A 17011-nucleotide genomic window follows, 5' to 3' on the forward strand; every position below is an offset into this window, starting at 1 on the left:
CGGCCGAGGGCTGGAGAACGCGGAGGGGCCGGGGCCGCTGCACTCCGGACCGAGGGAGCGGGTCCCCGGACATCCCCTCATCCAAGGACGGGAGCACTGCGGGAGATGCAGCGCGTGCCTGGCAGAAGGCATTTTCCAGAAGCTCTCCCATTTTTATTCTCCCGCACCTCCGGGAGGTGCCTGCTGGCTGCTTGGGACAGCTTCCCATCGCTGCCACATCCCGGCCGGCTCGCTGCTTCTCGCCCCCCACGCTCGGCAAAACCTTCTGAGCCTGATCGAGCGCTTGTCCCCTGTCCCCTGGCCATGAGCAGGGCCGTGCAAGCTGGCGGCAGAGCTCTCTCCGTCCGTGGCGGACAGCGGGCGGGAGCTGCCGGCGGCCCGGCCCCGCAGCGCAGCAGTCCCAGCGCCTCCCCGGGCCCTGCCAGCCCCGCGGGGCTGCTCCCGGCCTCCCGCGGCCCGGCAGGGAGGGTCTTCTCAATGCCAAGCCTGTGTATTTGTAGTTTGATTTCGCACGTCAAGGATAATTTCTTCATACAACTTAATGGACGCGGCTTGACATCCATAATGATCGCTAATCATTCAAATTATTTTTGCTAGCGCCCAGACATGTTCCAGTTGTTGTGATAGATCGCGTTTCACCCATAATGACGGACAATTACCATTTCTAATTCGCCGGCTTTTGACACCTAAATCCACCCACCATATGTGGCTGAAACGCGCCGGGCTCGGCGGCGAGGTCCTGATGACATTTGCAGCGAGTCCTTCTCCTCTGAGCGGGGCACCTGGGATGCCACCCACCCCCGGCCCTTCCCCAGAGCACTGGAGCCCGCTGCTCGCCATCGCAAGCCCCTGTTCGGCAGCTCCGCGGCCGAGGGCGAGTGCGCCGGGCCGGCGGGGACCCAGCCGGGCTCTCCTCTCCCCGCTCCGGCTCCCTTCGAGGCAGCCGGGCTCTGCTCGCTCCCGAGGCGCTCAGAGGAATCCCAGATGGAAAGCGGCTCGATCCGGGAGCCAGGGCCGTCCCTGCGGGTGGTTCCCTTCCCGCCGCTCTTATCACCGTCGCGGCTAGGGAAACCCGCGTGCTTCGATCCTCCACGACCCACGGCCTCGAACTGTCCTCTGTGGGAAAGGCAGCAAAGCGTGACGGGGAGGTTCAGCAGCAGACAGGGCGCGCAGTGCCTTCCCACTGCTCCCACTGCGTTTTCTGGGGTATTTACCTCCGCAGTTCCCAGAACTAGATGCACACGATGTGAGGTGTCTCTGTGGGGTCCGGTGCGGCCAGTGGAAGCAGAATGGGCAGCTCCGTGCCTCTGTCCCAGCCCCAGCGCCAGTCGCCCGGCACGGCGCGGCCGTCGGGGCACCCGCACGCTCTGCGGACAGATGCGCCCCTGTAATGGGTCTCGCTTGGAAAAAAGGAAGTGTGAGGATTCACCCTGGGTGATTTCTTCGGGGTTGTTTTTTATTTGTTTTTTTGTTTGGTCGGTTAATTGTGTTTGGTTTTGGTTCTGGTTTTATTAGTGCGAATAAACGAATGAAGTTGCCGTTGTTTGACTTTAATTCCCGCACGACGGAAGCTCCAGCGCAATGTCGATGGCACAACGTTCCTGCCCAAGTGCTGCAAGGCAGAAAGTTCACGTTTCTACAGAGCGGCAGGCATCGTCTGCTTTTTAAACCCTGGGTATTTCTGCTGCATTTACGTTTGAAGAGTCACATGAAACATTTCCTTGGTCAGAAATTACTGACTGTGGATACCCCAGTCGCAGTTGCAAGGGCGGGCAGACAGGGAGCCGAGCCAGATCCTGAGGTTGTGCCACTCTACCCGGCATTGCAATGTTCCGTGGCGCACCCACGAGTAGCCAGAGTGACAGAGAAGCCCAGACAGGGCCACGCAGGCACGCGTGTTTCCAGTGGGACAGACAGGGGGCTGGTGATTACCGGAGCGAAGATCACACATCGGGGCACGTCAGTACCTGGCGAGATGAGCCCCCAGGCTGTTTCCCCCGAGTGCTTGTACCAAACCCACCAAGAGCTCGTTTCTCCGCGGGGCACTGACACAGCGGCTGCCGGCCGCTGCGGGGCGAGGATGCGAGACGGGGATGCGGACGGGGGGCACCGCCGGGCTGCGGCTCGGGGTGGCGAGAGGGAACTGTCATCGTGGGGAAAGTGCTGAATCCGGCCTGGCCTCCCCCGGCACCGCCCCGGCCCGGCTGCACCTTCCACGGCAGCAAAACGACCCCGCAAAGGGCAAACACACCGACCCCCGCCTTGGACAGCTGAGCTGCAGGAAATGGGCTCTCGCTGCTTTTTTAACCCAGCAAGTGCAAGGATTTAGCCGTCCATATACTTTAAAATAAAGACTAGAGGGATTGCCAGTCTGAGGTTTCTCGGCTCCCGAGGAGGTATTTTGATGAGAAGGTTTCTTTCTAGTTAAACTTCCAAGGCAAGTCTGAGGTGTTATTGCACTTTTCCCAAGACTTAAACAAAATACTTTCTCAGCCCACGAATTTGAGGTAAAGATGATGGAAAAAAAATCACCAGCCCAGTACATACTAAAAAAACAGCAACTGCATGTCAGCAGGTACAGCCCGACCGCTGGAGCGGGGCTCCTCGCCTGGGCAAGGCAGGCTGGGCTGAAACAGCCCTTCCTTAGGGGGCCAAACACACCCCTGGCTCCAAGACTGGGGGCCCGAACTGCATCATGCAAAGGAATAGACCCACGTCCCTCAGTGGGAGCGGGACTGCGGCTCAGGTGCTCGGTAGTACCAAGGAAGTCACGAAGGACACGCCTGCAAGAATCCCTCAAATTCAGCAGAACAGCAATCGCTAATGACTTTCCTCTGCTTTGGACATACAGGTTTGATTTAAGGGTCTTTAAAATTATTTTCCCCTAAAGTTTCTGCGAGGCTTTTCACTTCGGGCAGTTTTAGTCTGAGGCTTTTGCCACAGTTTAGATCACGTTCACACCTTCTCCACTCTGACCTTCATATGCACACCCTCATTGATTATAGTGAGCTTCCTAAAACCAGGAAGAACGCCATGACATTCAAGAACTAGTAAATAAATTTTTCTATATGTTGTGGACAAAGATTATCTCTTACTATATGTATTTATTGACTGGTGATATATAAATTCGGAGGCGGGGGGGGGTGGAATAAAAGAGAGAGAAAAAAACCCTATATGTTAATTCTCTGGTAGGATAAGGAAAGAAAAGCAATGTGCCAGAGACAGAAGGTCCCTTTTCCTTGATAACTTTGTAAGAAACATATTACTTTAGGTCTTAACACACCACCTTAGACCTGGAGATCTCAGTGAATTGTGTGGAGCAGAACCTATTCTGCAGCGTTATTCCTTCTGCAGAGTATTTTCTAGGTATTGTTGGAACAGAAAGGTCTCCTCGCTTCCTATCAATTGTTCCACAGTGGTATTAAAGAAAGGACGAAGATCTCAGCGCTTCTTGCTTGTCTCCTCTCTCAGGAGATCCGCTGGACCGTCCCACAGCCCCTGCTGGTACGTGGCGTCTGACACTGCCATCTTGTGTTCTAGTTCCAGCTGTTAGTTACAAAACCAATTTCAACGAAAACGTGCAGTTGTGAACATAAAAGGTGTAGCTGAGACAGTTAAACACACGCTTTCAAAGGGAGGTGCCAAGTGCCCGCTTTATTTAAAAGGCTGAATTTCAACATTTTAGCTTCTAGCTAAAGAACAAAGTTTAAAAACATTTTTGAGCCTGGGAGATCTTCATGAAGATGAGCAGGTTTTTCTGTCTCTGTCATGGTACAGCTCTCTGGTACTCTCAGGTCTCTCCAGTGTCACTTTTCTTCTAGTTATGTTAACCATTTTCTAGGAAGAAAGTAGTAGAATTTATTTATCCTGTGCAGACACAATCATGAAGGTTATGTCAATACTTCACTGCATATTTTCTGCCTTTGCTACCAATGCTGTAACCAAAGACAAACCTCTGCAGACTCTCCATGCAGTTTTGGCTTCAATAACTAAAACTGCATGAAAGAGAAAACCTAAAGAAAATCATTCAAATGAGGAAAGACAAAGACATTTTACTGTATCTTAATCATTTGAACTGCTAGGCACAGACATCAGGCCAGTGAGGACAGATGGAGGTGAAGTGAAGTTGATAGATTTTAGGTTTTATACCCAGTAATAAATGTCAAAACATTTCGTGCAGCTGAAAAGAGAAGAGCAAAATGGCAACAAAATGGGTATCTTGGAAATACAAAAGTGCTGTCAAATTGTACCTTCTTTTTTACTTGTTTTTTTCTTACAGAGAAGGCCTAATGGCATGCCAAAGTTTATTCTATGTTTCCTGACTTTTTTTAATGTTATGACCTTGATTACTTAAACACTGTTTTCTTTCTTCATTAAAATAAGTATAGATTGCAAATCACTGTAACCCTTTAAAAGTATTAAAATCATGTAAGAATGGTTTTATTAGAGTAAGTGAAGAAAACTTTATGGTCAGGACTTCAAAACATGTCAAATTAATAATGAACAACTTGAGTAAGGTGTTGCGAATAATGTTAATTAAAAATGTTCATGCGCAGTTCCTTTTGAGGGCATGTGAAAAAATATCTAACATTTTCTATTGGGGTTTCAGTTCATACTGAAAATGAGGAAGTCTTTATAATTCATAGCTATTACAGAGTCTTTATGAATGCTCTTTCTCATATTTCCCACTGGAAACCATTAGATAATCTGTTTTCATTATATAGAGCCAAACATTTGGCTTAATATTTTTGTTTTAGAACAGACCACAGAATCATGGGGATATTAGCCATCCCATAATTTTTAGGGGTGCCTTAAAGTCATGTACATTTATTCCTGTCTTGAGACTTTCTTTAAATTACAATCTTTGATCCTCGTTCTTCTAAAAATGTTACCCAAGATACATATAAAACAGAAGTTTCCTACTCTGTGTTTTTTCATTAACCTTCCCACCCACTAATGCTGTGAATTTAAGAGTCTACATAATTGAGTCTGTAAATTAACAAAAAAAAAAAAAAAAAAAAAAAAAAATCCAGACAGCCAGAGCAACCAAGCTGTAGATGGTACATTGCCCTTAAAGTTCTTATATTAGCACATTAAGCAAGCAGAAAGGGAGCTTTTCCTTATGCCTAGGTTTGTTGGTTTGTTTTTATCTTTTTTTTTTTAATGGCAGCAAGATGCATTTCATTCCCTGACCTTCTTTCAAAGCCAAGATACTTTTGGGGCCAAAGATGAATTAGGAGAAATAGGAAAAGTGTGTGATGGATGGATTATTCTGGATATCTGAGAAAGATTGTGAGTAGGAAGCAATAGACTGGAAGAGTAATTCAAACTAGTTTTCAGTGTTCTAAACTATGACTTATTCAGCATTTCAAACTGACAGCTTGTAAATGTAAATTTTATTTAATGCAGGGCAATAAAATTTTGTAAGTTTCTGTCATTTTGAATTTTAGTGGTTCAAACTGAAGCCTCCAGCCTTTTAAATCACAACTTGTAGGAGCACATGGAAGCATCCATTACTCTTGAATGTGTGCTTTTCAAAACCTCATTATTGCCTTTGCTCACAAAATATCCTTGTCAGGATCCAGGTCTGCATGTCTCGTGTCAATGATGGGTTGACAGGCTCATGCCCTCTGTTATGTTTACAGTGTATAAAGTTTTCTCATCTTTATTCTCACTAGGCAGAAAATAAAACAGGATTAGCAGTGATATCACCCTTCAGACCAGCCAGATTTTCTCCTTTGATCTCAAAAAAATTTCCTTGCATGTGCAGTGCAAGAGCCTGGCTCAAGGATCCTTGTTTTGCTCTTGAGACAGACATTGCCTGATTCAGGAAAATGAAAACATACTAACGCCTACCAGTTAAAGCTGAAATCTAGCAGGCAATATCTTGGAAAAGTTCTTGCATGACAGAGTGAGATCAGTGGAGAGCTTTCGTAATATTTTACTGGATAACAAAGCTCGAGTAGAAGTCAGTTTTGCATAGGCACAGGATTGCAGGAACTCAGCCAAACAGCTCAGAAATTTATGAGACCATTTTTTTTTTCGGAAGACTACAACTGCCATCGAAGAAGCAAAGTGAAGTGACAGAATTGCACAGCATCCAACAGGTTTGTGTTTGCCAGCAGAGATCTAAAATCCAGCCACTTCACTTGATGTGCTCCAGCAGTCACAGATACATACTGTCTGTGTCTCTGTCTGTGTCTGTGTGTGCACATTTGTCCATTTAAAAGGAACACTAGCGACTCAAATATCATATTTCCTTTGAAAAACATGTATTCTAGTTACAAGTAAGAATAAAAAATGACTCCAAACATTTCAAATTGTGTTGAATGATGAGAAGGATTAGAGACATCACATCTAATAAGTCTGAATCTCAATTCTCATAGCAGTCTAGATATTTTTATAGTACTTCATTAAGTCTTTGCAATAAGCTGAGTAAGCTTTCAATTCATTTCATATATTGAATATGAGTTTGAGTGTGTTATTAAGTGGCAAGGATTTTACCTAAGTAAAGTAAGGTAAAAACAACAAAAACTGATCTATTATAAGATGCTAAAGTATATGTAGTGGAATTCTCAGAAAACAGAAAATAATACCTAATCTTTCACTAGTAATAATTGCATGTTCTCAAAACCTTAATTGCAACGTTTCCTCTTGGTCTACTTGAGTACAGTATTAGATATGCAAATTCTGTCAGAGTTTTCTTTCAGCTTTTCCTGGTTTACTTCTCCTAACTCTCTCTTCCTTAGCATTTTCTATATTTATCACATTGCTAATACATCTCTATGGTTTGGCTCAACATAGGTCTGAGATAATCATGCCATAAAGCACTTCATCTCCATCAGAAACACCTACAGTTTTGGCAGCAGTAATAGAATTGCCCCCAAGATGTAAAGTTTCCTGGGAAGAAATTAGTTTGGAAGCACATAAGCTAGCATGGAGGAAAATCACTTCGAGTGAGTCACAACTTTTGATACCACATCAGAAGAAAATGGATACAAAATAGGGGTTTGAAAACCAGTTATCCCAGAGATGTAATTCTGCTGGTCATAGTCCCTTATGGAAAATTTGGAGATAGTTCTGATTTTAGTTTGTCACGTGCAATAAGAAAGAGGAACAGAAAAACTATCAGAAATAGTAGTTCTTTGTCATTCCAGATGAGACACATTGACACTGAGCTGTGAACTTCACTGTGCTAAATGATATAAATAATGTCTAAGAAAGCATGTTTATTCCAGCTGTGACAGGCCAGCTCATGAACAGGCAGCCAGCTCCCAGCCAGGATATCAGCTCTGCAGTCTGATGGATGTCACAGCAGCTGGAGCAGCTGGAGGGACTTGTGCCCAGCCCGACTGCTCACATCATGGCTTAGGTGGCTGATGAAGAGGAGCTCAGGTGAGGCTGTGGTGTGGGTGAGGTGTGGGTTCACATCCATTGCTGCCTATGGTGGCACAAGCCATGGAGAGGGTGTGGGTGGTGACACCCTGAGCAGCTGTTGGCTCCTAAGCACAGTCAGAGCCCTCTGCCACAGCAGGTAGTGATACGCATGCCTATTGGGCACAGAAGACATTTCAAAGCTGATTAAGAAATTACATTAAGCTATTCAGATGGGGATAATTTTCTGGCAAAGCACATTAGGATAGTTAGAGCTTTGCCTTCATTTGCTGACGTGGCAATGAAATGGCACAGCTGATGGCTGATGGATGGCTTGTGAAGGAAATACTAGGCTTCATCCTCTACCTTATATAGATATACTCTATCTTATATAGACTCCAACAGGACATAGCTGAGTTGGAGGATACTAAATGACACTTCACAGATAGTTCAAATTAGTTTTGGACTGAAATAGTTGTCTGCTCAAGAAAATCAGTCTTGGGCGTTTGCAGTCAGTGCGAACTTACGTCTCCCATGAAAGTTTCCATGAAAGTGTGCACCCAATAACTCCAGACTGAGCTATACACCTGGCTGCATTGCTTGAATATTCACAGCAGCTAAAATCTGTAGTCAGACATGAGGATCTTAGTTCACTCAGTGATGTACAAAGGTATAGCCAATAAATCATATTTGTTCCTTAAAAACCTCAAATTGCAATCTGGGGAAAAAGAAAAGAAATTGCCACATTCATAGGGGACTATCAAAGAACAATGAGATAATTTCATACACTATGACAGCCAACTGAACTGGATCATCAGTACCTTTCACCTGCCATGAGCTTATAGATGAAGTTGCACAGTGAAGGAGCAGAGAAGTACAGGCTCTACAGCAATCAGTATAATAATATCTAGGAGTCTGGGGAGCTAATTAGCTCTGAGCACTCTGAAAGCATGGGTGCCATGTGCTACAATGAGCACAGAGCTGCACTGTCATGACTGTGACATCTGTAGTTTAATGTTGAAGATAAATGTATATTTGGAAAGGTCAAAGTAGGAAACCCTTAGCTCTTTTCTTGCCTTTGAGGATAACAATATATATGACTGAGCAGGATGTCTAGACTTGCAGAAAGGGGATTGCAGAGTTTCTAACATCGAGATTCATTCAACTTGTGTATGTGGTTGCTTGGATGAAGATCAATAATGAATAATCATTGCTGTGAAAGCTGATCATAAAAGTGCTGAAAGGGATATATTCACTATCACATTAATATGAAATGATATTTAAAATAATTTGCAATTAATAATTTATTTAGAAAATTGAGTTTGTCTTCTTCTGAATTCTTCACACAGTCGTCACAGACTGATAGATTATGTAAAGGCTTTAACTGAAATATTTCCAAGGAATTTCTTTTGACATATAGCTCAGAGTGAAAAAGAACATTAATAAGGACCTCCAGGCAAATGAAAAACAGGATACATTGCAACACAGGTTTACTTCACGTGTCATATTAACATGACAGTTGATTTGCTGAAAGATTTTTTTAGACTTGGGCAATTTAGATGTGACAGTATATTGTGCTTGCTTGTCTAGGTTTTGGTAGCAGGGGGTAGGAGTGGACAAACAGGGATGGCTTCTGGGAGAAGCTGCCAGAAGCTTCCCTCGTGTCCAGCAGAGCCAATACCAGCTGGCTCCAGGATGGACCTGCCACTGGCCAAGGTCAAGCCAACAGCAATAGTGGCAGTGCTTCCAGGAGTTAAGGAGAGGGGAAAAAACCTGCACAAGTGCACCTGAAGAGAGAATTAAGAATATGTGAGAAGAACAAATGGTGCAGACAGCAAGATCAATGAAGAAGGAGGTGAAGGAGGTGCTTCAGGCAGCAGAGGAGAGATTATCCCCCTGCAGTCTGTAGTGCAGACTGCAGAGAGGCAGGTGCTCTTTTGAGCACCTTGGTGGAGCAGAGATCCACCAGCAGCCCCTAGAGAACCCCATGATGGAACAGACAGATCCCTGAAGGAGGCTGTGAGCCTTGAGAAACCCACGATGAAACAGGGAAAGAGTGTGAGGAGTCCTCCCTGAAGAGCAAGGACAGGGAGAGACTATGTGTGATGAGCTGACCACAGCCCCTATTCCTTCTCCTCCTTCACCCCTCGAGGGAAGGAACAAGGGAATTTGGGAGTGAAGATAAGCCTGGGAAAAAGGTAGGGGTGACAGAAAGGTGTCTGAAGTTTTGGGTTTATTTATCTTTTTTCCTACTCTGATTTGATTGGTAATAAACAAAACTAATTTTCCCAAGTCAAGCTGATTTTGCCCATGATGGTAGCTGGTGAGAGATCTCTCCCTGCCCTTATCTCATTAAACTTACATAGAATTTTTCTCCCCTGGGCAGCTGAGGAAGGGAGTGATAGAGTGGCTTTGGTGGGCACCCAGTAGTTAGCCAAGGTCAATCTACCTCAGGAAGATATCATCTGTGTGGATTGTCACAGAGAGTAGCTACACATTAAGGTAGAAAACTGGAAATCAGTAGAGAAGGTGAAAAAGGGAGAATTAGATAAAGAGAAAATTATGATGGATGTTACTGAAAGAAGTATCAGGTTGCAGGGGACGGGCTACCTGAGCAATAAGTTTCAGGTGCAACATTGTGTAATGCATTTCTTAAAGAGCTGTCCACAAAAAGCAGGATCAGGCTGATTAACTGGTAAGAGGATTTTGGGAAGCTACAGCAGAGGCTCAAGGTACTGGGCCAAGAGAACTGGATAACTGAGGCCTGAAACCCTTGATGTAGGGTAAGATTCAGCCATATAGAGTGTAAAGTCATACACTTGGAAACTAGTAACTAAATCTTCAGGAGAAGATGAGATTTAATAGCTAATAGTTTAAGAGAAGGAATGACATGGCTACTAGATCTACTGGAAATGTGATTTCTGTGTGAAAAAGTCAAATGAAATTATTGTGCACAGTACAAAAGCTGGGGAAAAGGGGGAGGAAAGTGGACATTTGAGATTATTGCCCTTGTCTTCCCAAATAGGCATGTTGAGGGTCTGCCTTCCAGGAAGCATCTAAAAAATTTGCTTGTATGTGTAGCCTTGTTTCAATTATTAAACTCTGATTATCTCAGCCTTCATCTCTTGCTTTTGTCCTTCTGATTCTCTCCCTGCTACTGCTCAGGGAGAGGGAAAAAGTGATTGGGTGGAAGCTTCTCTGTCAGGTGGCATGTTGTGGCTTACCCCAGTTGGCAACCAAGTCCCATGCAGCTGCTTGCACACTCCACCATGAGTAGGACTGGGGAAAGAATTGGAAGGGTAAATCCATAATATGGAATGAAATCACCAGGTCCTAGAACAAACTTCCAAGAAGAGTGGTGAGGGCAAATGGCTCTCCTGCTTTTGTGATGGAACTCAATGCTTTCCTTCAGGAATTCAACAACAGGACACCAGTGATTCAGGTGGGTCCTTCCAAAGCAGCACACAGGCTAGAAAATAATTCTAGATTTCCTGTGTTGTTATAAAAGAGAGAAAAAAAAGGGCTTTTTTTTTAAACTGATAACAGATCAAGACTGTGAGAAAGACAGCTTTTTCCATTACTCCAACAAGCATTGTGGTTTGGGGACAAGAAACAGTGACCCTCTGTGTTCATGTGGGAAATTCCAAATTTGCATGACCATTTCAGTAGAAGTTAGATGTACTTTGTAAATTAGTTCTTATTCTGTAGGTCTTTTTGACCCCTTCTTTTCTGTTACTGTTGTTGTTAGCCTGGCTGTTACTGGACTTCACACTATGAGTTACATAGTGTGCTTTAGTGAGAAAATGTGTTTACCACACTGAAAATGTGCTGTGGATTTATTAGTCAATTCAGCTAGTGGAAAGACAAGAGAACTTGTTTGTTCATTCACACAACTGGAGAGAAGGTTTCCAGTGTGGGTTTTTCATGTTAGCTGTGGCTAGAATTACTGCTCATGTCTTAAATACTAGCCAGGTGTCAGTGAGCTATTTCCTTTTCCACAATGCAGGGAAAAAGGAAAAAGGTAGCGCCTTACACAAATTAAAAAGTTACTGCTGACATTTATCTCCCCTCCCCAGCACAGACAATGTAGGAGAAGATAGTTTCAGTGGAACCACATACCATGGTCACTTTTGCCAGAGGGAGGATGCGGTCAGCTTTCTCTTAAACATTTAGCTTGGCCTCAACAGTCTTGTGCTTGGTGAACCTCACTTGCCCTGTTTTACTGAGTAGTTTGTGGAGAACAGCTGGCTAGTGGTTCTTCCCTGTTTTATTAGGCAATGTAGTTCATAAAAGTTGTGGCCTTCAGCTTAACCATATTCCAGTGTGGAAAGTCTTGTTCACTGCAGCGTCTGGGCCAGAGACATTTACATCACTGTAATCAAAAGCATTAAAAACAGTTACTCCTTAAGTGACCTTAGGGTAGCAGGAAGCAAGATGGAAGATTGCCCTTCCAAAAGCAAGGATTTCCAGCTTGAGTAGGAACTGTTTTTTACATGTATAAAAACAAATCATTATTTACCATTTCCACTCAGTTGTCTGTCTAGTCAGGCACATTAATCACCGAGTTTCACCCAAGGCACAGTCATCAAGCAGTGCAGAAGAAAACACTGTCTGGTAAAGACATTAGAGATGATACTGATGATGTAGAAACAATTTGGGTTTTATTTGGGAATCTGTAGTGCAGTTAAAACCAACAGCTGCTCTCTGCTCTAGAGATGAGTGGCAAACCCGACATTATAATGGAAGTAAATATATTTTCTTTTTAAATGCACACTCCACTTTTGTTTCAACAATTTTGCTTTTCTTTTCAAGGACACTTTCCTCATTCAAACAAACGTAATGTCAATTTCCACCTTGAAGAAGAGGAGCACCACAGATACCAGCTACAGAGACTTGAAATAGAAAAATTGGTATGAAAGAAACTCAGAAAAGAATGAGTATTATTGCATAAGCATAGGCAGAAAAAGCAGAACAAAAGTTAAAAGAATGTCTTGTATTGGTAACAGAGGACACAGCTCATGTCAATCTCTCTGAGAAATGTGTTGTTTCCATCAAGTGCTGTAAGGACAGCACAGATGACTTGGTAGCTAATGACCCTGCATTCCTGAAGAGGATGGCAAAAAGGTTGAAGGCTCTCACACATGCTATTCCTTTTTCTCTCAGTGCAGATTCTGCCTCGTTCAGCTTGAATCACACCTTTTCTCAGAGCTTGGAGAAGCACACATCTATTTCCTATGTAGGCAATGATTTTTGGTGCTTTTGTAGACACTTGCATTAAGAAATGCAACCTTATACCATATTCTAAAAAAACCCCTCCCAAATTCAGAGGTCTATTTTGCATTTGTACAGTTTGCATTTGCAAACATGGTTGGCTGTGTACGACACAATTGCTTAGTGAGGGTAACTTAAGAACAAGGGGGCAAAGGAACCAAAACTGGAACTGCTATTTCTTCTTCAAACCGAAACTGATTACCAAAAATGATTTTCTAATTAAACTGGGACAAAATGACAGGAGAAAAAAAGAGAGTATTTCTGACTGTCAGCTCAAAACATGAGCAGAAATGAAAATCAATGGCTTGCACTAACAAATTTAACTGGGGTTTGTAGGGGAAAATGTGAAGAAAAGAACAAGTGGCATCCAAGAGCAGCACAAAAATTCACAGGGGCCAGGAAGGAAAGTTCCTTTAAACCCAGATGAAGTGAGCTGGGTACCTGGCTCTCTCTCTTGAGATGGATGAAGATGTTGCATAAAAATGTGACTGTGAAGAGTGAATACTAAAAACTCCCACACTTGTCTCTGACCCTCAGAAATTTCCACAGATTTCCCTTTCCAGCCTCCTTTCCTACCTATGTATAAGCTATGACTCCTCCACTGCTGCCTGTCTCCACTCCTAAACATCTCTGGCCCATCCTGTCAAACTCTACTACCTCTGTCTCCCAAAAACTAATCCAGCAGTTGCAGTGATTCTACTTAGGGACAGTTACCAAGCCTTTAAATAGTTGAACTGAGACAACTTCAGTGATATTCTGAAGAACCAAACCAAGTGAAAACATTTATTAAACTCACTGCCCAGCTGATAAATGTAATGGCATTGAGCAGCAGCAACGATCGATCTTACAGACTCTTCGAAATACTCAAGTGAAAGTGAACATCTGTGTAGGTTAAATCTAAGTCTTCTGGATTTACTTTTCTCAGCAACCTTCCACAGACTCCTGAGAGGTGTTTTCAAGCACTCACAGCTCTACTGATCAAGAATTATTGAAATGAAGGGAATTGAAATGGAGTCACATAGCTTTTCCCTCACTTTTTTGTAGTACAGATATAGAAAACTATTCATACAATCTGTTTCACATATTAAGAAGTCAATTTAACTCAGTAGAAAATGGTCAAGTAAAGTAATGGGACAAAACTTGACAGAGAATGAGGATGCAATTATCTTCTAGTTTGTAGCCTTAATGAAATACAAGAATTTTAAAATTGTTGTCATCTCAGTTATTATTCATAATGTTCTCAATTACCAGTGGATTAGCAGTGAATTTCCATCATAAAGAAATAACATAAAGCATATGGAAAGTATAATAAAAACCCAAAAGAGCAAATATAAAAATATAGACAGAATGTAAAATAATATATATTTGTTTAACAATATATATTTATTTTCTGTATCACTGGGTGACCCAGGCACTTTTCAGTGAAAACTCTGTTCAAAGTAACTGCTCAAGTATTTTTCTTACTATTTAAAAAATGTGTAAGAGTTTCAAATTATTTCTATACTGCCATCAATGATTTTTTTTACTGCAGTGTTCTGTTTGTTAATTCCAGTGCTTTTCAACACACTTCATATATTTCCTTTAACTGTGAAGTATCAAACACTTTGAGACTAGCTTCCTTTAATCTATAAAATGTTATTCATATTTAGTAAAGATGGCAATGACAAAAAATAGTTCAATTTGAAAGCCTCTCAGAGGGGATGTGTTAGTAGCAAAAACTTGTACCACTCTGCAAAATTACCACACTACACTGTTAATGTGCTTGCTGAACATCCACAAGCAAGATATGTAAAGATTTACAGTCAGATTGTTTGCTCTGTTATGCTACTAAAGTTAAATAATGGTAAACAACACTCTTTGGTAGTATTATTGTTTGATAGTATTATTGTAGTATTATAGACTTGAGCAAGGAGGTTTTTGGGACCTGAGTTGTCCAATTGTGTTACTATGCCATCTCCTGGGGTAGTTTCCATTCATTTTTCTTGGTAGTCAATGGCAAGCATGCATGTTTATCCATACCAAGTATTCATTGTATTTCCAAAATGATGCTTTAATATTTAACTGCTTATTTAAACAGATAAGATACACAAGCTCAAGATAAATTTAAGCCTATGAATACCACATTGAAGATGAAAGAGAAGTAAATTAAATTTTGGGATGTTTATTATAACACATGCATTTCCTTGTGGTATTTCATATGAAAATACACATAGTCTAGACACCTGGAGCACCTTGCTCTCTCATCATCCTGCTTTTGCACATGCAGTTGCTCGTTTTGTGGGTTAAATAGGACTTGCTTCTCCTCAAAAGCATCAGAAAGCTTTAAATTAATATTTTATATTTTTTTCTTAATGTGACCAAGGCAGAATTTCAGAAATATGAGCAGTTCTGCCAACAGTGGTTTATCAATCATGTGTCTTCCCTGGAGTGAGATGTGGAACTTTTAAATGTCTAATTCCAATTGTACAACTATTCAGTATGTCAGAAATCATAAAGGAAAGTTCCATGTTTGGCCCTCTTGCTCTTCCTTCCCAGAAATGCTGTTCATCTGAGCCCTGATGCTGATCCTGTTGAAGTGCCAAGTTAAGAGAACTTGCAGTACAACCAGGCTAAAAGATAAAGTGGAAAATAATGAGCAACATGTTTAATTTGATTCAAAGTATGGAGTCACAAAGATGTGTGTCTTGTTTTCCATTAGAATTTAATGTACTTTAATGCAATTTAATGGTGTATCTGCCTCCCTCCTTTTTTTTTTTATTCCCCCCCCCAGAATGTCATTGGAAAAGGATTTAGCTTCATTTGTGCAAACATGTGAATACATGATTGATAAGGAATAAAGAACCTTCTTGATCCTGCTGAGGATTGAGTAAAACAGTGTATTTGTAATACTGGAAATTTCAGACATACATTTCATAAAGAAAACCTGAAAGAGACTGAAACAGGTATGATTGCTATTCAGGCATTATATAAAGTTGTCCTAAAAAATTTTAGCTTGTTATTGAATTCATTAAAATATAACTATAATTTAAAGAGTTCCAGATGTCTCTGTTCAAACTGTCATATAAACAATGCCCAAAGAATTGTTGTCACTCATACCGGAAAAATATGTCAAATAGATGCTTGAAGAGATTTGGTACTATTGAATATCATTATTAATGACTTTTGAATAGACAGTATGGTTCTTAGGCTTCCAGATATAAGCCAGTTGGGATGGTTGGTATGCATTTTGGAGGACCATGTTATAAACAAAATTATATTGACAAATGTTGCAAGTAGCTGAAACATAGGATTAAATTCAGTGGGGGGAAAAGTACTACAATTAAACAGAAATACAACTTCAACATTTATGAAATGCCAATAACAGGAGAGCATCCAGAGGCTTTTTTAGTAAATCAGGATTGGTGTGAGTCAGAATTGTCACACCGTCAAGAAAACAAACATCACACTGGGATATATAAACAGAAGCCTCGTATGCAAGACACATGAAGTAATACTTCCACTCTACTCAGTATTCCCAGGGCCTCAACAGAAGTACTGTATCCAGCTTTTGGCACAGTACTGCAAGAAAGTGGAGAGGGGCCAAAGGAAAGCAACAAGAATAATCAGAAGTCTAGAAAAGACAACCGAGGGAAAGACTGACTGAAGAGGAGTTGTTTAGTCTATGGGAAAGATGACAGGCTGAAGGGACACTGGTAGTTTTCAAATTCAGGGAAGGCTGATGCAAAAGAGTAGGTTATAGCCTGATCTCCCCGACCATAGTATGTGATAAAGTAATGGTCTAAAATTCAGCTAGGCCTACCTTGACAAGTTTTCTTACTGATTGCTTATATGGATAGAAAAGTTCTGAGACTGTAATAAAGTGGTGGAGTCCCTAGAAGTGGGATTGTTCAGTCAGTAGAAAAGAAGGCTGCAGCGTGACCTTAATTGTACAGGCCATTGTGTACCCCACTAAAAGGGACCTCATGTAGGGACAGAAGAAGGGGAGATGGGTTTAAACTGAAAGAGTGCAGGGTTAGATTAGATATCACTAAGAAATTCTTCCCTGTGAAGGTGGTGAGGCACTGGCACAGTTGCCCAGAGAAGCTGCGGCTGCCCCATCCCTGGCAGTGTTCAAGGCCAGCCTGGACCGGGCTTTGAACAACCTGGTCTAGTGGAAGGTGACCCTGCCCATGGCAAGGGTGCTGGAACGAGATGATGTGTAAGGTCCCTTCCAACCCAAATCATTCAGCGACAGTATGACTTGGCTGCCATAACTATTTATTTAGTTGCCAAGTGCAGTTGCCATAGCAAACCTCCGCTGCCCCCCGCTCAGCCGCACACGGCCGGCCCCGTTCCCCGTTGCTTGGTTACCGCGCGGGGCGTCACT

This window comes from Oenanthe melanoleuca, chromosome 4 (assembly GCF_029582105.1).
Source record: "Oenanthe melanoleuca isolate GR-GAL-2019-014 chromosome 4, OMel1.0, whole genome shotgun sequence".
In the NCBI taxonomy this organism is placed as follows: Eukaryota; Metazoa; Chordata; class Aves; order Passeriformes; family Muscicapidae; genus Oenanthe; species Oenanthe melanoleuca.